Here is a 24,274-nt window from a genome sequence, read left to right as displayed (position 1 = left end):
GCCATGCCCTCCTCCAGGGGATCTTCCCTACCCAGGGATCGATCGCAGGTCCTGCATTGCAGACAGATTCTTTACCATCTGAGCTACCAGGGAAGCCCAATATTCCTTTACAAAATACCTATTGATATTCAGGTTTTCAAATGCTCTGTGAAGTGGCTTTAAAACCTGGTATGTATACAGCTCCCCCTTCCCCCCTAAATTCTTAATCCTTCCACCTTCCCCAGCCTTGGAGCACACAAACACAACCTAGCTTAACAGCTTTATTTCACCCCAAGAGCTTTTCCTTTAGGAAAATAGCCAGGACAATAATATAATCTTTGAACAGTGTGTTCAGTAGACAATAGTTAAAAGTACCTATCCCCCATACACATCAACTACAGTGAGGTTTGCTAGATTTTGACTATTCAGGCAAGTGAACATTTGCAAAACTGTACATATCTTAGAGAATAAAACAAAAACGGAGAAGAAAGGGAACATCTGCAGAAATTTCCCCCCCATACAAAGCACCCATCAATACAATATAAGAGAAGTAAAATGCAGAGGAAGAAAAAGAATTTAGAGCATTTATAACCATCTCACATCAGGCACACAAACCCTTAAGACAAAAATCCTTTTTAATTGGTTTCTAAACTACTCCTGAAATTTTCATGTAAGTACCCTCTAAATTAAAACTTAGCTCTGTCTTTTAAAGAGGAAATTGAAAGTTACTGTATCTCAGTGAATTCTCTCTGACAATGAGACTTTTAACCTACGATATACCTTGCATCCTATATTATATACCTATAACACTTTTACACAGAAGACTTCTCTTTTATTAAATGTATCAACAGTATATGGGAAGAATCACTTCCAGTTTTTCACAGCCCCAATACAAAATGCTTTCTCAGAGAAAACATTTGTGACTCTTTTATCAAGCAACATTTTTTTTAATTTATTTTTTATTTGGAGGAAAGTTTCTTTACAATGTTATAATGGTTTCTGCCATACAACAACACAAATCAGCCATAATTATACATATAGCACCTCCTTCCTCTCACCCCTCCCACCCCTCTAGGTTTCTTAAAAATATAATTTATAATTCAGAAAGTATTACAATACTACCATACATGGAAAACATAATCACACACATACACACACAAACACACACACACCAAAAAGCAAAGTATGCTATGTCTTGGCTTCCCCTGTTCCTAATTACTCTCTAGATGAGACTTTCCAGTGGAGCAGAATCACAAAATCCTTGAACACAACTGCTTAATTTAGCTTCTACTCTGACTAGAGTTACAGGAATTCCAGTCCTTGGCTCAGCTACAAGATTCTGTATCAACAATTATTTCTCAAAGCTAGAATATGCTTTAAACAACTAAGTGGGTATTTAATGGGCCATTGGTTCTAGTTCATGTCTGAACTCTCACAGTGACAAACAGGTACATTCTGCATGACTGGTCTTGTGCCCTCTGTGCCCTGCAAAGTCAACTCCTGATGTAGGTAAATCAAGTTTAGACTATTTGGGGGAAGAGACTTAAAACCACCACAAAGACAAAAGTCATCCATGTCATATGCTTGTGAAGAATTATATTAAATTACTCTTACTGATGTCTTATCAAAGTAATGTAAAAACTACTGCCTATAATCCATCTTTATACACCCTGAAAAAAATTATTTCTCAGATAAAATTACTCTTAAACTTACATTCTGTTACTTATTTATGTTCAGAAAAAATTTTTTTCTTTTTTTCCCACTGCCACCCGCAAGTGGAAAGCAAAATCTGATATTAGAGGAAAAAATGTGACCAAGTTACTGAACAATGCCTGGAAATAGACATCTCAGCAGGGTCCCCAATTCTCCTTTCTATATTTTCATTTCCTGTAGCTAGAAGAGATAAAATACTACCCATAGTCAACTTCCTGGGGTTTCAGCTTCTTGGGGGAAACAAGTAAATGAACACGCTTTTTTACCCTAATTCTTTCCATCTGGGCTCACTGCCTTCTCCAGCCAGTATGAGAAGCAGCTCGTACAGCATTGCCAGGACATCTTTTAATATAAAAATTAAACTCCACATCATATCTATAAAGTCACCAAATGTCCTGAGTACATTCTCCAAACACAGCTCAATCCCAAAAGATCGTGTTTATAGCTGAGAGGACTCTGCAATCACAAACAGAAGTCAATGTGCAACAACTACCCACTTACTATATTTTGAGTTTCCACAACCGAGTTTTATAAAGTCATACGTTGTCTATCAACTCTTCAAAATAAGTTTACCCAAACCCATCAATACAGATTTTACATTTAATTTTTTAAAGAAATAGTCTGTTCTTTTTGTCATTTATTCCCATTCCTGAATAGCATGGGAGTGATTTGTTGATACCCTTGATTATTCCACATATGAGCCTAATTTAAACTAATGGCATCTTTTATTTTTCAAAATTGAAGAGAAAATAGGGCTATTATGGATCTACTCCTCATGAATTATGAAGACATCAATTCAGTAAGATCTTTCTTTAAAGAATTTCTTCTTGAAGCCTTTTGCTGAATCACCCACTGTGTATTATAATTCAAAAAATACAAGCAGAGACTGAAAATAGGTTCTGCAGTCAATTAACTCCCAGCTAACTCATTTTTCACATGCCTTCCATACTGATTCCAAGACAAGAACAAAGGTACTACATTTATTTAAGGGATGGAATATTATCCTTTCAGCCAATGTGATTGTTTGCCTACTTCTATATGGCTCATTCATTCTTGGGCATCTGGGGATGCTAATGGGGTATATGTACGGCTTTGGGGATCCAGTAGGAATGTGGTGGGACTATCCCTTTGAGGGACCACATCAACTGGATTTCATCTACAAGAGAACAAGTCCATAATCCATTAATGTTCTGAGGCATTTATAAGTTCATTTTACCAACAAGCGGTCAGGGGACTTCCCTGGTGGTCCAGAGGTTAACACTCCATGATCCCACCCCAGGGGGCCTAGGTTCTATCCCCAGTCAGGAAAACTAGATCCCATGTACAACTAAAGATCCCACATGCCACAGCTAAGACCCAGTGCAGCCAATATATGCGTGTGTGTGTGTGTATAATATATATATTATATGCTTCCCTTGTAGCTCAGTCGGTAAAGAATCTGCCTGCAATGCAGGAGCCTGGGTTCAATTCCTGGGTTGGGAAGATTCCCTCGAGAAGGAAATGGCAACCCACTCTAGCCAGTGTTCTTACCTGGAGAATCCCATGGACAGAGGAGCCTGGCAGGCTACAGTCCATAGGGTTGCAAGAGTCTGACACAACTATATATATATATATATATATATATGTAAAACGAGTGGTCAAAACCAGAAATAACTGTTGTGGGAAGAACCATATTGCCTTAAAATTCGTATGTTGAAGTCTTAACACCTTGCACCTCAGAATGTAAATATATGGACAGACAGCCTTTAAAAGGGTAAGATAAAACCAAGTCCTATGGGTGGGCCCTAAACCAACCAACATCATAAATTAGGACAAAGGCACAGAGGGAAGAGATGGTCATTTACAAGCTGAGGAGAGAGACCTTAGAATAAATCACCCCTGTGACACCTTCATCTCATATCATTTTATTATGAGAAAATAAATTTCTGTTGCTTAAGTGGTACTTAGTTATGGCAGCCTAGCAATCTAACACAGTCACCTCTTATCCGAGGACTACTGAGCTTTGGTAAAGGCAACCAAGGTGAGACTATCCAGACAAGACTCTTCCTTGAATGCTTGGTGCAACGATTCTGCAGTGGGTCCCGCCAAGCCGTCAAACAACACCTCCAAGCTCTCTGTCACCCAAGACCTGTGTGTGATAACAAGGGTCACCCAGAACAGACAACTGATACTCTGGAAACTTGTTCTTGGCTTTGCAATCTGGGTATTTGGTTTTATCCCTCCAGAGGTAATTAAGCTCTTGAATCCACACCAAGTAGATTTCACAATTGTATTGCACAAAGCAAAATTTCCTTTTAAACTTACAAAGAATACGATATAAGATTTTCTAGCTGGGAGAACTGAGGAAAATATCCAGGAGGAGGAAGTGTTTAAAGAATGAGCAATTGGACTTCCTGGTGGTCTGGTGGTGGAAAATCCACCCGTCAATGCAGGGGACACGGGTTCAATTTCTGGTCCCAGGAAGATCCCTCATCCCTTGAGGCAACTAAGCCCTAGCCAGAGCTACTGATGCTCAAGTGTCCTAGAGCTCAGTGCTCAGTAGAAAAAGGAGCCACCACAATGGGAAGCCCACTCACCACAACTAAAGAGTAGCCCCTGCGTGCTGCAACCACAGAAAGCGCGCACAGCAACAAAGACCCAGGATTGCCAAAAATATACACAGTTAAAAGAAATGAAGACAGAGCAATATTTTGGCAATCAGAGATGCTTTTTACATGTCTTAGGGATAAGAAAAACAACTGTAAAAAAGTTTCTTTTGTAGATCTATGTATTAGTTACTATTTAGTAAATTACAGATTCACCAGGATGCCAGGACTGCTGTGCTGCATTTACAACCTGACCAACTTCAAGTCAATGATTCTCAGACTTTGATGTGCCCCAGAATATCTTGGAGGACTTATTGACACACAGATTGCTGGGCCCAACTCCCAGAAATACTGACTCAGCAGGTATGAGGTGGGCCTGAAGGATTTGCATCTCTAATGAGGTCCCGGGTGATACTGATGCTGCTGACTGTTCTGAGAACCATCACCTCAAGAAAGAGAGTAACATACAAACAGCAAAGCACTTTGTCATCTGCAAAACTCACAGGCTTAGGGAGCTTTCCTAAGCCATGGAGAACTACTGAATACTTTCAAAACTGCAAACAGCATTTGATTTCGTTCAAATGATAATCTATGTTGGTAAAGATTGACTATAAATTCTCCTCAGAGGTTTTGCTTAGTAATGTTTTTTCATCTAGTCAATATAAGAACAACTTTTACATCACAAGGACAGAGGCTTTGAAATTTTTGTCAGGGACTTTTGAAAAAGTCCAAAGAAAACACACAAGCAATGTCTATGTAACTCTCTTCTTTTACGTGATATAACTAGTTGCAAATTCCTAGTTTGATTGAATTAGAGTACTAATATGAACAAAGATAACTGGCAGGGCAAGTCATGATCGTTAATTGGTTAGTGTCTTTGTTGGTTCTTTAATTAGACATGGATATAAACCTGGAATGGATATACCAGTCCAGAAATGAATGCTTCCAAATTGTAAAGCAAAGCAAAACAAAACAAAAATCACTTAGTGGTTAACTCTTGGGTTACACTTTAGGTTGTATATTTGTGTTGTCCAATTAGAGTATCTAACCTGTCACCCTAAAGAAAGCTAGAGAGAAAGGGATTTCCATGTTAAAAAAAATGGGATGGCAACCCCATTCTTTTGAGTACTTCCTACAACTGATCATAGGGCATTTTAGCATGCTTAACATCCTGCAGTATTTGTTCTGATAACGTGAAAAGAGAATGGACTTTGGAATCGACTGATGTGGACCTGAGAATTTGAAAAAGAATAGATACATGTATAGTATAACTGAACCACTTTGCTGTACACCTGAAACTAACACAACATTGCTAATCAACTATATTCCAACATACAATAAAAAGAAAAAAGATATGGACTTGAATCTGACCTGTACCACCCATAGGATATAAAACAACTACTCAGCACCTTGGCATCTCAGTTTCCTGATCTGTAGAGTATAATCACTAGACCTGCTTCTTGTTTATAGAGGGTATAAAGATGAAATAAGAGTGTGTGCTGACGTTCCTAGTACACTGGGTGACATGTTGAAATTTCTTTCATGATCTTACTAAAGCCTGCCTTACACTCTATTACCTATACATACACTGTCTAACATACTAACGGTATCTTGGATAACAACATCTCTTGCTTATGTGATAGAGCCTGCATGTCCCAGTCCCATGCTTGCACAGACCCCTTAGGAAGCACATGCTTTAATGCACATATGACCTCTTATTTATACTCCAAGGCAATCCAGAGTTTCTCCTCCACTCATCCCATCTTCTCCTGGCAACACCTAACTCCTCGCTCAGTCTGTTCTCTAAGTTCAGCCCCTTCCACATCTCCCCCATTACCTCCCCAGATGCTTCTGCCTCTAACCTCCCACCAAGACACACTGCTCCATTGACTACCCCAGGCCCACTCATTCCCAAGTTCCCCCTTTCCTGGCAAGCAGCCAATAAGGCACAGCACTTGGGATACCATATCTTGACCCTGGCCGTACTGGGTTCTCACCGCTGCCCACTGCTAGCTCATCCATGCACAGTCAGCTGTCAGTAGCATCCCACACTGGGACCATTTGGTCTTCACGGGCCCGACCCTAGTCTTCTGTAAGTGGATTTTAGGTTTTGGAGATTTTAAATATGTCTGACCTTTCAGATATGCTGAAATTTGAGAGTGAGAAGCACCAAGACATTCTTTTGTGGAACTACAGAGATACATTCTTCAACTTGTCTCTGAAAGAAGTACTCTTTCTCAGGTGGGTGAGCACTTCCTGTCCAAATGCCGAGTTCGTGTTCAAGGGCGATGATGATGTTTTTGTGAACACCCATCATCTCCTGAATTACTTGAATAGCTTATCCGGGAACAAAGCCAAAGATTTGTTTATTGGTGACGTGATTCATAATGCTGGAACTCATCGGGATAAGAAACTCAAGTACTACATTCCGGAAGTTGTTTACACTGGTGTCTACCCGCCTTATGCAGGAGGAGGTGGATTCCTCTACTCCGGCCACCTGGTCCTGAGACTGTACAATGTGACTGACCAGGTCCTTCTCTACTCCATCGATGATGTTTATACTGGAATGTGCCTTCAGAAACTCGGCCTTGCTCCAGAGAGACAAAGGCTTCAGGACATTTGATATAGAAGAGAAAAGCAGGAGTAACATTTGTTCCTATGTAGATTTGATGTTGGTACATAGTAGAAAACCTCAAGACATGATTGATATTTGGTCTCGGTTGCAGAGTGCTCATTTAAAATGCTGAATTATGTGCAAACTACATTTTACATAGAAATGTGTCTCAAATAGTTCCCATTTGTGTTCTCTTCCATTAGAGGTCATTTCTATGTAAAACCATCAAAATTACCTTTAAAGGTCATGTCCATTTGACGGCCTCTAAACCCTTCAGTTCCGGAGAAGGCAATGACACACCACTCCAGTGTTCTTGCCTGGAGAATCCCAGGGACGGGGGACCCTGGTGGGCTGCCGTCTATGGGGTCGCACAGAGTCGGACACAACTGAAGCGACTTAGCAGCAGCAGCAGCAGCAGCAGCAAACCCTTCAGTTCAGACGGTAAAGCGTCTGCCTGCAAGGCGGGAGACGTGGGTTCGATCCCTGGGTCCGATCCCTGGGTCGGGAAGATCCCCTGGAGAAGGAAATGGCAACCCACTCCAGTATTCTTGCCTGGAGAACCCCATGGACAGAGGAGCCTGGGGGGCTACAGTCCACAGGGTCGCAAAGAGTTGGACACGACTGAGCAACTTCACTCACTCACTCACTCATTCACCAGAAACAAAGTCATTGTGTCAAGCATTCATGGGTCTCCTCTTCAAAACCTCTTTAATGTCCATCTCTATTTATTTTATTTAGTTGACACTTTTATAACCCTTTCTATGAGCTCTCTCTGTAGACCTGTTTTTGTTAGTCATCACAACCCCAGGGAGGCAGGCACTGCCACTAACTGTTATAGATGAGGACCCTGAGACAGGAACACCTGAAGTTACTTTCTCAAGGTCATGTGACCAGGAAGTAGCAGAAGTAGAACCCCAGACTATCTGGCTCCAGAGCACAGAGTCTGCCTTTCAGCTTCAGTGCCTCTTGCCACCCTCTTGTCTGAAAACAGAAGCCACGGCTCCTCCTTTTTTCTCTCCCGACTCCTATTCATCCCTGCCACATTTGTGCCCATGTTTCCCATACAGCCTCCTACATAAGAACCTTCAAGTTTGACAGCTTTCAAAGATGCCAATGTGCCCGCAGAAAGGATGAAGAGAAACAAGAAGAAGTAACTGAAGAACTGAAGAGATGCATCATGCAGGGGATGCAGATGCCCTTTGTTTATTTAAGCAGGCAGGGTTACTTGTTGCGGCACAGGACCTGAACGCAGAATGGTACATGAGGGCTGCAGAAGCTGTTCAGAACATAATCCAATGCTGCCACGCCATCTATGATGAGAGAAAAGAGACATCACTGGATTCAGACACCACTGGATCGTTTTCCAGGACGGTAGATAGAACTGAAACCAGCAAGGAATAAGAGCCCGTGCTGCCAACATCAGGCGTGAGTGAAATTGCAGCCTGCCCTCCGTCTGCTGCTGCTGACAAGCCTTCAGCCCTCCCTTCTCCCATCTCCTCTCCTCCCTCCAGTCAGCAGCTCTTCTTGTCTGTTCACTCCATGCCAGACCCGGTATGCTGGTTGCTCTTCTGTACTATTGTAATTCTCAAGATGCTCTACTGTAAGGTTAAGCACGTTTTGTTTATTTTTGTGTTTGTTTTTTATGTATTATTTGAATGAAAAGTATAGCTGATTGTGTTAGCTGAGTACCTAGGCTAACTTTGTTGGACTTACGAACAAATTGGATTTACGAATGTGCTCTCGAAAGGGAATTTGTTCATATGTAGGAACTTACTGTATATCATCTAAGTATTCTGAAACAATTTCTTCCCCAACACAAGGGCATTTCCCCCTCTGACTTTCCTTAAATATGTGCAGATCCTTTTTAAAAAAATTAATTTATTTATTTTAATTGGAGGCTAATTACTTTACAATATCATGGTGGATTTTTTGCCATACATTGCCCCCCCAGTATATCGGCTAGCATCATGTTTCTCTCTTTCTGTTCCTCGAGAGAATGTTCTTGAATGATTGCTCTGCTCATATGATTTCTTTCTTCTCATTATCTAATTTCTAATTACTTCCTAAATACTGACTTTCATTATTGGAACATAGTGAAAATTATGTAACTTCTTTTTTTTTTTAATGGAATTAATTACTTACCATGCTATGTTAGTTTCTGCTGTACAGGGAGATGAATCAACTATATGCATACGTATATCTCCTCCTTCTTGAGCCTCCCTCCCACCCAGCACCACGCCACCGCTCTAGGTCATCACAGAGCCCAGAGCTGAGCTCCCTGTGCTGCACAGGAGCTTCCCGCTAGCTATCTGTTTTATACATAGTAGTGAATATATGTCAATGCTACTCTCCCAATTGGTTCCATTCACCCCTTCCCCCTCCTCTGTGTCCGTATGTCCATTCTCTATATCTGCTCTCTATCCTGCCCTGCAAAAAGTTTCATCTGTACCATTTTTCTAGATTTCACATATTTATGTTAACACACAATATTTGTTTTTCTCTTTCTTACTTTTTATGACAGACTCTAGGTCCATCTGCATCTCGACAAATGACTCAAGTTCATTCTTTTTAATGGTTAAGTAATATTCCATTCTTAATAAGTAAAAAGATATCATTTCTTATCATCCTTGAGTTCTCACTACCATTCAACTGTCTTGAAAACCTTTCTCGGGAAACATCCTTCTTTGGGTCCCATGCAGCAATTAACCCAGTTGTTATCTTCCTTCCTTGCAGATTATTACTCTTTATCTCCTTGACTTGCCCTTTTTCTTCTTCTAGATTTCTGAAAGTGGGTATACCTCAAACATAATTCTTAGCCCCCTTCTGTTTTGGAGCTACAGTAGCCATGAGTCTGATAACTCTAAAAGAGCATGCATCAGAATCCTCTGGGTGGCTTCTTACAACTCTGTGTCCCCACATCAGTCTTGACTGTTTGACTGGAAGGAGACACAAGAATTTGCATGTCTACCAAACTCACAGGTAAGAAGCAAGAACATATTTTGAGAACCATTAACTGGAAATCTCCTTCGTTACCACACTTTGAATTTCCATTTCTTTTTGTTTCCCTCTCATGTTTCTTTCTGTGGATCTGTCTTCACCATCATACCTCAGTCTGGAGTCTCCAATTAGAGTCTCTAATTGGAAAATTAGAGATATTGGATATTTCCCTTTGGATGTTGAATGGTCACCTCAAAAACACAACAATGTTGAACTCACCATATTTCTCTCTCTCGGAAAACACCTCTGTGGCAGAGGCTAGATGGGTAGTAGACTACATTTCTACACAAATACACACATACCATGAATGGAGCGCCTGCTATAGCCAGTCACTGCCCAGACTCCACCAGGCACTGTATTCCAAATTCTCACAACCTCCAAATAAACTGACTACTGTTCTAATTTTTTTTAAGGATGAAAAATTAAACTTAGATACAGTAGGTGATTTTACCCAACATGACACAGCTATTGCCTTAACATGCTTGCATTGGAACTCGGGGGCATTTGGCTATAAAATCCCTCTTCTTTCCTTGATATTATACCATTCTCAATACTTAGAGAAAAAGCTTGGATAAAAGTCAGCCCCCTGATCAGTCCTGGGGCCACAAAAGCATTTGTAAGTCTTTTGTACATGTTGGACATGACTTCAACCACAAAAAGCAGAGAAATGACCAAAAGTCTTTGGAAATAGTATAGCTGTACATTCATCTTGGAGAAGGAAATGACAACCCACTCCAGTGTTCTTGCCTGGAGAATCCCATGGACAGAAAAGCCTGGTAGGCTGCAGTCCGTGGGGTCGCACAGAGTCGGACACGACTGAAGCAACTTGGCAGCAGCAGCAGTACATTCATCATGGATTTTTAGAAATCACTTCTAGAGTACCTCATTTCTTAAAGAAGCTTCTGATTTTACAACATGTGGCCCATTCTAGTACAAGTGTGACTCCGCAGCAAACTGAATGCAAAATGGAAGACATAGCTTCACAGCAGAATTTATACTTGAGAGTGGTGGCATGAATTGGAAGATTGGAACTGACATATATACACTATTGATGTGTGTGTGTGTTTGCGAAGTCACTTCAGTCATGTCCAACTCTGTGCGACCCTATGGACTGTAGCCCACCAGGCTCCTCTGCCCATGGGATTCTCCAAGCAAGAATACTGGAGTGGGCTGCCATGCCCTCCTCCAGGGCATCTTCCCAACCCAGGGACCGAACCCGCATCTCCTCTCTCCTGAACTGACAGTAAAGTTCTTTACTATTAGCACTACCTGGGAAACCCACACTATTGATACTATGTATAAAATAGATAAATAATGAGAACCTACTGTATAGCACAGGGACCTGTATTCAATGCTCCATGGTGAGCTGAATGGGAAGCAAATCCAAAGAAGAGAGAGTTATATACACGTATAGCAGATTCACTTTGCTGTACAGTAGAAACTAAAACAACATTGTAAAGCTATTATACTATAATAAAAATTAATTTTAAAAAAAGAAAAGAAAAATACATAGGTTTATATTGAATGATCGGAGAAGGCAATGGCAACCCACTCGAGTACTCTTGCCTGGAAAATCCCACGGACGGAGGAGCCTGGTAGGCTGCAGGCCATGGGGTCGCTAAGAGTCTGACACGACTGAGCGACTCCACTTTCACTTTTCACTTTCATGCATTGGAGAAGGAAATGGCAACCCACTCCAGTGTTCTTGCCTGGAGAATCCCAGGGACAGAGGAGCCTGTTGGGCTGCCGGCTATGGGATCGCACAGAGTCAGACACGACTGATGCAACTTAGCAGCAGCAGCAGCATATTGAATGATGTGTTGTCTGACACTAAAACTATTGTTTCAAATTATACTATAAAAATAGGGGAATTCTACCCCTCCACAAAAATAAAAGAATTTACACTTGTATTTGGAAAAGACATCAAACCTCAGATTCTGTAAATCTTGACATCATCTATTGATTTAACACTATAAAAAAAAAAAAAAAACTGCATCAAACATGCAGCATATGTGACCATTTTGAGAGCCGTGTTCTAGTATCCATGGAATTAAGCTGTTTAGAGCACACATTCGGAGAAGGCAATGGCACCCCACTCCAGTACTCTTGCCTGGAGAATCCCATGGACGGAAGAGCCTGGTAGGCTGCAGTCCATGGGGTCGCTAAGAGTCGGACACGGCTGGGCGACTTCACTTTCACTTTTCACTTTCATGCATTGGAGAAGGAAATGGCAACCCACTCCAGTGTTCTTGCCTGGAGAATCCCAGGGATGGGGGAGCCTGGTGGGCTGCTGTCTCTGGGGTTGCACAGAGTTGGACACAAATGAAGCGACTTAGCAGCAGCAGCAGCAGAATACACATTTGGTTTCCACTTTCTCTCTCAGTACCACAGCCACCTAATCAGGTTCTCAGAAATGATGTGTGACTAATAAAGTGTGTGCATGCTTAGTCGCTCGTTCTGATTCTTTGTGACCCCATGGACTCCAGCTCGCCAGGCTCCTCTGTCCATGGATTCTCCAGGTAAGAATACTGGAGTGGGTTGCCATGCTCTCTTCCAGGGGAGCTTCCCAGCCTGGGGATCAAACCCAGGTGTCCCACATTGCAGGCAGATTCTTTACCATCTGAGCCACCAGGGAAACCCAACTAATAAGGTATTACTGCCCAATCCTAACACACGTCACTTTGCTTCTAATTTCTCCCCACATTTTCTTTGTCACGACTCTTCTCCTCCTCCTCAACTCAACTGATATATTCTCTCTGATGCCTTTTCTTTCTCACCCAGAAGCTTATTTTTATTCCAGTTATGATCCAACATGTCATGGAGTATATCTCTATTAGAAAGTACATTTTATCATCAATTGTGTTAATGACAAAAATGCAATACTTCATCAATATTGCATGTACTGTCCATCCTAATATTGGTGAGTTCTTCAAGGGTAGTGCATAGATGTTATTTATTTTATATCCCTGGCCTTACAAACAGGGCTTACTCAATAAAGATTTGTTGAATGAATGAATAAAGGACTGAATATCATATATCACATCTCTAACATCAGACGAGACAATCAGGGTGGCAAAGTCAAGTATATTTAAGCACAGATATATCTTCCACTTTGCAGCATGGCAAAGTGTATATCCTACTGACAATGATACATCACTTTTTATATTTTATACTAAGCACATTTATTTCATTTTAAGAAGAGAATGACTTTTAATGTCACTCAATAGCCAAAATAAGAAAGAGTTTGAAAGTCTCTGCTGTAAAATGTTTTATGGTATTGTGTTATTTTAAATTGGCAAAGACACTTGAGACAAAGAATTGATGTAATTTAATGAAAGAGGAATTTCATACAGTAGAGCAGCTACTGTAAGCTTTTTAAATATAAGAATGCTACTGCTTCATTTAAATGAGTCAGAACTTGCAGTTAGAAAATAGACAAAACCATGTCATGTAGAGAGAAGTGGCTCCATGAAGCTCATATATACCAGAAACAGAAAACATGAAAATCAAGTCAAACTTTAAAATAATTCTCATATCCTTAATATCAAAGCTTATAAAATGAAGAATCCAAGTGGATGAGAACAAAAACATTTTTGTCAATACATCAATCTCTTCACATAAGATTTTGAAAAAGTTATAAACTTTCCCATATACATGTGAAATACTATCCATAAGTATTATATAATCTTATTATATATTCTAAGTATTATATATTCTATGATAAGTATTATATAATCTTATTATATAAGTATTATATCCATAAGTAAATATAATCTAAAATATTATCCATAAAACTTCTCTGTATCAGGCCAAAAGATTCAGTCCTTGCATTACCATAGCAGAAAACTCACTGACTAATGGATATTCAGATAATTCATGATAACGTAAATCAATGATGCAGTCAAATTACTTATGTGAAGATTATTTGTTTTATACATTCACTGTATTATTCACAGTATTTTAAAAACTGAATGTAAAAATATATAATTATCTCACTAGATAAGTGAGAAGACCTAATAAAAGAATGCATGTTAAACATTCCAGCTTAATGATAAGCTGATAGCATGAGATTTTCCAAAACAGTAGTTGCTGGGGTGATGCTCAATGTTTCAATTACTTAATAGTCAGAAAATTCAGGCACATAATATAAATAGATTCCAAAAACCATAATTAAGGAAGTGAGAAGATTGCAAACTGGGTGCCATGCTGCCTGCCTCCAGTCATCAGCAGTTGCTGGTTCATTTACCTCAACCCTCAGACAAGGTGCCCAGACACACCTCTGAGTGCCTTCCTCTCACTCTGCCTGGAAGAAAGTGTTCCGCATGACCAAGAACACACCTCTGAGACGCTTTCAGTGGATTCCACCTGGGAAGGCTAAGGGCTAAACGGAAAATGTAAGGAAAATTCAGCTGCTTCCCAAGTCAGGAAGACAATCATGTCTTCTTGAAAGTTTTTTTTTTTGTTTTTGTTTTTTACCGGATCAACTCTTATTTAACAAAACTTGAATATATGGTCTCTAGTGTCCACTATGAAGCCATGTATGATGCTCTCAGTGTAACATAACATCTATAGATCATAACCCAAAGCACAGTTTGCACATTTTCTCAAAACACCTATGGCCATGTGTGTGGTCTTATATGTAAGCACCAGATCATATCCCATAATACTGAAGGGGAGATTCCATGCCTTAAGAATCCATTACAGACACTATTCACACCCCGCAAAACTCTTCATTATCATTACACTATAGATACAATGCTACTAGACTGAGTTGCACTAAAAAAAAAAAAAAATCCAAGAAAAATTTTGTGCTCTAACAATCCTTTGGCCTCATGATGCTTTATGCACTTTATTTCTACTACATCAGCCAGGGAACATAGTGAGCTAAGTTTTCTTTCTGGTTTCCAGTTTCATCATCCTCCAATGTGAGCCCCCAGATCCCACCATGGTGATTTCTGGAAAGTTCAAAAATGTTCACTGCTAAAATGCAATTCTGTCAGTCAACAACTGTCTTCCTTTCCTCCTGCCTCTTTGCTCACAACTTCCTTTCCTCCTATCAGCGTGTCTCCTCCAGAAAGACTTCACTTATCCACTGAATTAGGAGTCTTCCCTCTGTCAGGGGGTCTGGTGCTTGCTCCTTGTAGCTCTGCGTGTAAGCACAGGCTTATTCCTGAGTTACCCAAGAACAATAAACATCTTCCATGTTTGTATTATCCAGACATCACTCAGAACACAGCGGAGAGCAGGTGCGCAGCAAAAGTGGTCGAGTAGACAGTGACGACGATGCTGACTCCTATTCACAAAACCTGCTCACAAGGAAACAGACTTGAAACTTTCCTTTTTCTGTTAGACAACATAAGAAATGAGTAGAGAAGCCATGCTTCTTTTTCCTTGTATTAAAAATGGTTTATAAGAATGTTCATCAGCAGCCCCCAACTGGCCCCAAACCCCAACGGCCAACAATAATACAATGGATAAACATATTGTGTTTATTCAAACAATAAAATACCACACTGTGATGGGAACGACAAACAACAGGGAGGAATCGTCGATGTTGAGCAGAAGACAGCAGATGACAGAAGCACCCATTACCAGATTCTATTTATGTAAGTCGATGTATTGGAAGTCAGGGTGGGACTTATCCTTGGACTGAGTTAGTAACTAGAAGAGGCATGAGGGGTTTGCAGTGCTGGTCTCATCTTGCTCTATGAACTGGCTGCTGGAGACATGGGTGTGTCTAGTTTGTGAAAACACACCACGAAACTGGAAATGGACAATCAGTGCACTCTTCTACCAAGCAGCACTTTCTGCTATAGAGCGTTTTCCACTACAAAATATTCAGAGAATATTCGCCTTGGTGGCAGAAGTTAATGATATTTGTAATGAAAAGGAGCTGCATAGACATGGAGTGGCAAAAAAAAAATTCTTCCTATCCATCCATTTTCTGAGGAAATCTTACTGTTTCCTTTTAAGCCTCTAAAATCCTTAATTTAGAACCATTTACCAAAGGCTGAATAAAGAAGAAATACACAAACAAAATACAAATAGAAGTGCTAATACAGTGTCAGCAGCATATTGGTTTTCATTGTGTAAAGAGACTTTTACCCATATTTTACCCATAGACTTTTACCCATAATTTGAAAAAAAAAATTCCTACAGCCCCTAATATGAAATTCATAATAGCAATAAAAATAGTAGTTCTGAGAAGAACATAACATATACCCTGTATCCCGAGACATATATTTGTTTCTTGCAAATAAGCCTGATTCCATTGCCAGGTGGTTTCCCTTTGAAGTTGCATGATTTTTCCCAATTGGATTAGCATGGGTTTCATTGTGCTGTGCTTACAGATGTGCGTTACGCAACGGGAATTCACCCACAAAGAAGATGTAATATATTCTGCTCAGGAGGTAGCCCCTTGTCCCCTTGTCTCAAAGTTAACCACTAGGAAGCCAAAGTAAAAGTTGATATGTTTAGAAGGTATGAACTTTTCATATGCCGTAGGAACATAATTGGTTCCACTTTCCTTAACATGAAATGTAATGAAAAGCCACACTTCATGCTCATAAAACTGAAATTCTATAAACAGTCTTCAGCCCACTTCTCACTTGAGCAGTGACACTTTAATAGGTGATTATTTTTTTTTCCATTATAGAGAGATACATCTCATAAAATCAGATTTGGAAAATGTTGAAAAAAAGCAGAAAGACAGAAATTATTCATAATCTCACCACACAAACTCTGGCTAGGTGAGTTAATTTCCTTTCCTACATATGGGTTTTCTTGTTTATGAGTTTCATATATCACACCGCTTACATGATTTCTTACCCAGTGCTAACACTTGCAAAGAATTTCTACATGGCTTTTAAGTATAGGCAATGCCAAAATCAATGTAGTACAGCGGTCCCCAATCATTTTGACACCAGAGACCAGTTTCATGGAAGACAATTTTTCTACCGACTGGGGCTGGGGAATGGTTTTGGGCTGATTCAAGCACATCACAGTTATTGTGCACTTCATTTCTATTAGTACTACATCAGCTCCATGGCAGATCTTCAGGCATTAGATCCCAGAGGTTAGGGACCCCTGATGCAGTGGGTATAACACACTATACAACAGAAAAAGTATTTCAGTTCTATTAGAACAGTGTAAGCCACACACAAACAAGCGGATGTGAAAAAGCAGTGATCTTCATTCAGAGGTTCACAATTTATATACTTACAAAGGAATCTTTACTATTAACTAATTATCTAATTGTAGTGAATAGTTGTGCCTGCGTGCTAAGTCAGTTTTGTTGTGTCCGACTCCTTGCAACCCTTTTAAGACTGTAGCCCACCAGGATCCTCTGTCCATGGGACTCTCCAGGTAAGAATACTGGAGTGGGTTGTCATGCCCTCTTCCAGGGGATCTTCGCAACCCAGGGATCAAACCCACGTCTGTTATGTTTCCGGCATTGGCAGGCAGGTTCTTTACCACTAATGCCACCCGGGAACCCTCTCAGTGAATAGTTCAAGTACCAAAGGATGTCCTTCGGAATTTAAGGGTGACAGTTTGTTTACTGAATTTTTACTGCTTTTGTATATCAAGTACATCATCATTTCAGAGTATGTCCTTATATCAAGGAAATGCGAAAGAATAAAGGTGTTGAATGGCCGATACCTGCCCATTCATGTGCCTCCTCGCTATTTTAGAACTGATAGTGCAGCTATTTTTGAGCTAACATTTACTGCTTCCTCCTGGAAATTATACATTTCTCAAAAAAGGAACATTAGGAAAAGCATACAGATCTGTGTGATTGTGTGTGTGTCTTTGTGTATGTGTACTTATGGAAAGGCCACTTCCTGCAGTTCCTACAACAGGGTCCCTAAGAGTAAAGATTTAATCTTGTTTGAGAAAGAACTAATATGTCTACTTCAAGCTGTCCATATGGTGAGAAAATTCATTCAATGCACATAAGGGACAGGCCTTCCAAACAATCAAAGGAATCTCTGAAGCTAGGAAACCAATTTCTTAGTCTATGGCAGTTAAGTATTTACTATCAAACTGAAATTTAAAGACAAACGTATTTTTAAAACTTAAAATATGCATCACTTTCTGACATTATTTTCTATATTTTACTCAAAAGGTAAATGTTTTGGGATAGTCATGGATTTTTTTTTTAATATTGTAGCTTATTTATATCCAAACTCTGTCTTTTGTTTGTGTTAGAATTTAATTCAGAAAATTGAATTTGTAATAATTCAAATTGAAAATAATAAATATGTCTATTTGAATTATACATTGAATTATATAATTGTATATTTTACATGATTATTGTTACTTTAAATTGTACATTATTTAACAAAATAAATAAATTATATATTAATTTATACAACTAAATTAATAAGTATTCATATATAAGTGTGCACTGAACATGTGAAAGATTATTTATAACATGTGTAAAAAATGTAGAAAGTTTTTAGATGAACATACATCACAGAGCTGAAGAAATAAATTATTGGTTATAATTGTGAAATATCTTATTTGCCTGTTTCCAACCCCATTTCCTGCATGTTCCTCTACAGATAACCACTGGCCTGTATTCTGTAATAAAGTACCCCTTGTTTTCCTCCATGGTTTTTTATCATATTATATCTAGTTTTACTCATGTTAGAACTTTACTTAGACAAATCACAGTTCACATGGATTACAGCAACTTATTTATTTCACATTTCAAATCATGAATCCAACTAGGGTAGGCTGGTGCACAGATGGGGATTCTTTTATTTTCACTAGAGTAGAGTGTTCCTCTGAACAGATAATTCATAATTGCTTATCACAGCCCCTATCTATTTTCACTTAGGTTTACCACACGCATCCCTTCATTTCTGCCCCTATGAATACTGCTGTCATTCACATTTCCACATGTACTGGTGCAGATGTGCAAGAGTTTTACGAGGCCTTATGTTCAGGAGGGGAGCAGCTGCCGCCTGGAGAGCACGTGTTGTTTTTCAAAGTGGCGTATCACCCACAGATGTGGGTTCCCCACAACCCTACCAATGTTCCATGTTGCAGGCTTCTCTAATGTTTCCCAAACTATTGAATTTAAAATATCATTCTTTGTGAGTAAAATGTCTAAATTTCACAGATTAGTAAACTGTGCCTTAGTGAGATGTGATGGACTACGTGGGGCCAAGTTTCCCGTCATGCCTCCCGGCTATTTGTGAGAAATCAATACACTGTAATTTCATTGCATCATGAACTACTTCCAACACACGGTCTGATTTTCAGAAGAGAGAAAATGTTTGTAGTGTTCTGTCTTATTCTGTGTCTATAGTTCACCATGCTTTGAACAAGCATCCTGAATCATTGTGTATGTGTGTATGTGTGTGTCTCTGAATATAAAACAGGCAGTGTCAGCAACTCAGAATGGCATTATCTAGAGAGCATCCATGTTTCCCAATACTTGTTCCTTAGAAGAGTCTTTCTCCACATGATTTTGGTTGATTTGAGGCCCTTTACATTAGGTCTGGAGATGACTCTTATAGTTTAGAAAAATGATGCCATACAAAATAATAATAATAATAATAAACTACTTAAGAGGGTTTTAAAATAGTTCCAATAGTAAATAGTTGACAGTCGAAATAAAATCATGTCTTCTGGTGTTACCATAGAGGCCAAATTAAGAGCTGAATTAAATGTCCCTCTTATTTCAAGTCATTTCTCAACATTACGTAAGCTATTAAAGTACTTTCTATACTGAAAAGCCAGAGACTCAAGTCCCACAAAGTTACTGTATTTCACCAAGCACTCAGGATCAGCCATTTAAGTTATTCCAGATCAGGTTAATGCTGCATGACGTTTTCCAAGCGCAACGGCCATATAAAAAGCCAAGGCTTTCTGATCGTAACACACGGGTCTTGCATGTGGTTATCTAAAACAAGCTGAAGTTTTATCAAGCCACAAGCATACTGGGGGGCCGGGCACCACAGAAGCCGAAGGACGTGCAGATTTCTGGCTTACCCCTCCTTTGTGAAGGATGGAAAATTTCAAGAACATCAACAATGTAGCAGGCAGACTGCTGGGGGACTCCAGCTCAGTTAAAAACCACGAAGTCAGCAAAAGCTAGCCAATCCGTGGGATCTTTATGACCTTGAAGTCACTTTCACTGCCGTACGTATTTCTGTATAATTATTCATATACAAGACCACATTAGTGTACAGAAGGAAAATAGCTGAAGGGATGCATAACATTCCTTCAAAGGTTAAACGTTAGCTAGAAGGCAAAGAGGTTAAACAGTATTTGTTCCTTTCCCCTGAAGAAAGTCCTACTGGACTTTCAGTTCCTTAAGTTAACTGTCTCACACCTGTGCATATTTTTGAAGCCTAATCTTCACCTACAGAAGATGTCTTGAGTTTAATTCTTCTGCTCTGTGATCTTGCTGTTCAAAGTACAATCTATGAAGCATGGCATGGCCATCACCTTGAGATTCCTCAAACAGCAGAATGTGAGACCCGGCTCCAGACCTATTGACTCAGAAAATGGACATTTTAACAAGATCCCTGAGGATTTCATATACACATTACTGTCTTAAACACAGTGAGTCCTGGCATCCCCACACAAAAGTCATGAAATTCCATGCATTTCTGTTGAACCTAGGCACTTAAAGAAATGAATGTTGTGTTAAGAATCGAGGTAACTTTTCCAGTTTCCAAAACTCTGTCTTTATCAAAGCTGACTAGTTGGAAAAGGTAGATTTGAACTCTATGTGAGACTCCTGTTTTCTTCTTCTTTTCCAACATTTTGTATACTTTCAGCTGCCATGAGCTCACAGTCTATAGCTAATACACGCAGACAAGTCATGTCAACACTGCAGTGAAAGGCACTTTGGCCTCATCTGGGGAAATCTGTGAAACTTGCAAAGAAACAAAAACCCCAGCTTAGAGAATGTGAAAACTCCTTGGAGATTTAATTATATGTTTTCGCTTGGCCTAAAATGTCCCCGTAGCCTTTGGTCAAACAATTTGAGAGTAATCTAGTGGAAATGGGATCTGTGTTATCAAGTCTAAATCAATGCCAGCCTTCTGTAAATAAAGACTTAGGGACACACAGCCAAATTCCGCTGGCACCCTGCATTAGTATCACTAAATACAATGGTGATAAAATAATTAAGCAAACATTCAAGCTACACAGAGAGTTAAAATTACAGTGCCATTATTACCTAAATCACAGTTTACAAAAAAAAATAAGGCCAACTCTGTCTGTGTATAAACAGTGCGTAATTTGTCATTGTGTGAGCTGGGTGTGTGTGTGTGTGTGCGCACACGTGTGCGCCTGTGTCTGACAAGCCATTCAGCCTCCTGCCTTCCTAAGTAGGTTTTACTGTTAAATTATGGCTGGAATTAACCAACATGCCAGTATACCATGATAGTAATCTCCCAAGTGTTCAATCACCTAACAATAGCACCATTATTCGACAGAACTCCACTTGCTCATTGTTTGTTCATGTTTTCAGATGCTTCATTAAGAGTAATTCTATTTCCAAAGAATTCAAAACTTGTGCAAATGCATAATCTAAAAAAAAGTTTTAAATATTTTATCTTCCAAAAAGAGGCCAAAAAAAAAAAAAGATAAACAATCACTAGGTTGGTGAATTCAAAACAATGATCGAAAATCAAAGCATCTGGAAAGTTCATGGAAAGGACACTTGAAGAGGGGTTGTGAAGCAGGGGAGGCTGCTCTCTGCTTTTCACAGAGAAATCACCCACACATCCAGGTGTGTTTTCTGTTGGTTGCTATGATTCAGCTGTGGTAGCAACCACGCCGTGTCCCCTTCTTGTCATATACCCATGGCCTGTAATTGGCATCGCTGTGCAGAAATGCACCACCACTGTATCAGAGATGGCTTTCTCTTCAGATGACTGATTTGTATAGTTTATTAAAAGCATTTCTCCAGAGGCCTTGCTATTGGGTTTTGATTTCCAGAATGACCACAGAGGAACAGTGACAGGGTTAGGCAACGAGTGAGGTCCTGCCGTGGAGTCACACTGCTTCTTGAATGACATCCAAATGCCGTGAGCCCAGTGTTTCCATGACCCACTGCTTACACAGCTGTTTAGAGGGCCCAGGGCAGACCAGAGTGACCAAAGCTTTCTCTCGCAGTCAACTCCACCCAATTAAAATGAAGAAGCACGATCACAAAACATATGTGTAAAACACTCTTCCTGTGATTTCAGAACCTGCAGTGCTGAACAAACACGCAGAGAAACTTCACTTTAAAAAGTCAATAATATGAATGAGTTACTTTGAAAAAGTCAATCCTCTGAATAGCAATGCTTTCCGTCTTTAAACACACCTCTTTGGAGACTTTACATAAAGTGTTCCAATTGAAGAGAATTTTCACCATATAGATACCTGAGCCTATAAATACAAAGTGTGTGTTTCTAAAAGACTTCCAGGCTCGAGGTCTCACTAGGTATGCAGGGGGGAAAAATGTTTCAAAGGAACTGCATATTCCCCTCTATTCTGATGCCAAATCATAAAGCCTTTTAAAAAAAGATAAATGGAGACCACCCAGTAGGCCAGAAATAATAGAAACCATCTCTCTGGAGGTACATATCAATTATTTATTATTAATTATTTAAGGGCTATCGTGTTCCCATCTCTAAATATACACTTGTATGTTAGAAGCAGGCAGTGAAATGGATAGCCTAACTACTAATGCTGGCACATTACACCGAGAAGCTGGCATGTTTAACACCCATAAATCCATTCGCTGACATTTATGTCTTTTATTCACGTGACTTGTGCTGTGGCTTTTCAGAAAGCAGGAAAAGAAGCCGCCAGATTTCCATTTTCCATTTCCTGTCCTAAAAACCCTGCATTGTTATCTGCATTGTTTTTGGGGACTCGGCACACTCTTTTAGAGACGTGAGACTGAGCTAGATAGGTAAATAAAGGTGCTTATCACTGTCGTGTTTCTTATTTACTATGTGTATTTCATAACTATATATCTGGCCGCTTCTGTGCTCCAACCACTGTCCTGGGACGAGAGAGATGAAGCAGGTGTGAGTTCTGTCTCCAAAGTGCTCAGTGACGAAGGCAGGATCTCAGACATGAAAATAAATCTGTCCAAAAGAGTGTCATTGGTACCAAGTGGCTGTGACTGAAGCATCCGGACAAAGACATCCTGAGGAACATGGACAAGGATGGACACAATTATGCTGGTTCAGGGAAGGGTGGGGTGAGCAGAGGGAGACGAGGCTCGCAGGATTCCTTCCCAGAGGAAGTAAACTTGAGCTGAACCTCAGAGCTCTGTTTATTTTTGTTTGTTCATTTGTTTTTCTGACAAACACCATTCAACCCCTGATATCCACTGAAAGCCTTGTGGAATCTGGCGGTCACAGAGAGCTCAATCCATCAGCCAGACATTTCCTCAATGCCTTTTAAGTACAAACAAGTGCCATAGAAGACATTTGGGGAAACAAAAAGGTTCAAAGTCCTGGCTTTAAATGGCTTCTAGTTTAGCTGAGAGTAACTATGGCTTGAATAACTAATTTGAAAGGCTAGGCAGGCTGATGATAATCAAATCTGATCATTTAAAGGAGGGGCTGTGAGTCCAGGAGGCAGAGGAGGAGAGCAACCTTCAGTTGTCTGGAAAAAAATAGCCCTTTTCCCCAACTGTATTATTTTTTTAACTAATTTTTATTGGAGTATAGATGCTTTATAATGTTGTGCTGGTTTTCTTACTGTACAGTAAAATGAATCAGCTACACATATATAGCCCACCCTTTAAAAAAAAAATTTCCTCCCCATTTAGGTCACCATAGAGCACTGAGTAGGTTCCCTGATCTGGTAGGATGTCATCAGTTATTAATATTTTATACATAGTATCAAGAGTGTATATATGGCCAGTGGCCCTTTTGACAATCTTGAGCCAGATAAATGCCCTATACATGGCCACTCATTCCCTGTAGACGGACCCTTCCCGCCTGTGCCTGGCCTCACTGGCCACAACCCACAGATGAACTCGGCTTCCTTCATCTTATAAATCTTTATATTTGAGAAACTCTTGGAACCCCAGGTAATGGTCAGGCTGGGTTTCCACTGAACTGTAGTCCATTTTCGCATTAAATTATTTAAAGGCTGCAGGTGTTGAAGTAGACACAAGATCATGACAGATGCTGAAGGACTCGAAGGCAGGAACACATCATGTAGCAATCGCGTCCAGGGCAGTGAGGGGGCCTGGCTGGCTGCACTCTGTGCTCTGATGGGTGGGATGTAGGTGGGGCTGCGTCCAGGCCCCTAAGAATACAGAGGGCAACAGGACTCAAGCTGTCTTGTTATTTTATTCATCTAGGTTCCTTGGGATAGTTTAACGTGTGTGAATAAAAGAACGTTTGGGGAC

At 40.0% G+C, this 24,274-nt stretch overlaps 1 protein-coding gene and 1 pseudogene across 24 annotated transcripts in view; one reads left to right on the top strand and one right to left on the bottom strand.

Annotated features, from left to right (window-relative positions):
- Positions 1-24,274, bottom strand: part of RBMS3 (RNA binding motif single stranded interacting protein 3) — a 797,532-nt gene that overhangs the window by 562,547 nt on the left and 210,711 nt on the right. The gene's annotated exons all lie outside the window — the stretch shown is intronic.
- Positions 6,403-7,024, top strand: LOC147347939 (N-acetyllactosaminide beta-1,3-N-acetylglucosaminyltransferase 2-like; annotated as a pseudogene).

The sequence above is a fragment of the Bos grunniens genome, chromosome 22 (assembly GCF_055505025.1).
Source record: "Bos grunniens cultivar Pamir isolate PY7600 chromosome 22, Bosgru_T2T1.0, whole genome shotgun sequence".
Taxonomy (NCBI): domain Eukaryota; kingdom Metazoa; phylum Chordata; class Mammalia; order Artiodactyla; family Bovidae; genus Bos; species Bos grunniens.
This window is presented reverse-complemented; position numbering and strand designations above follow the sequence as displayed.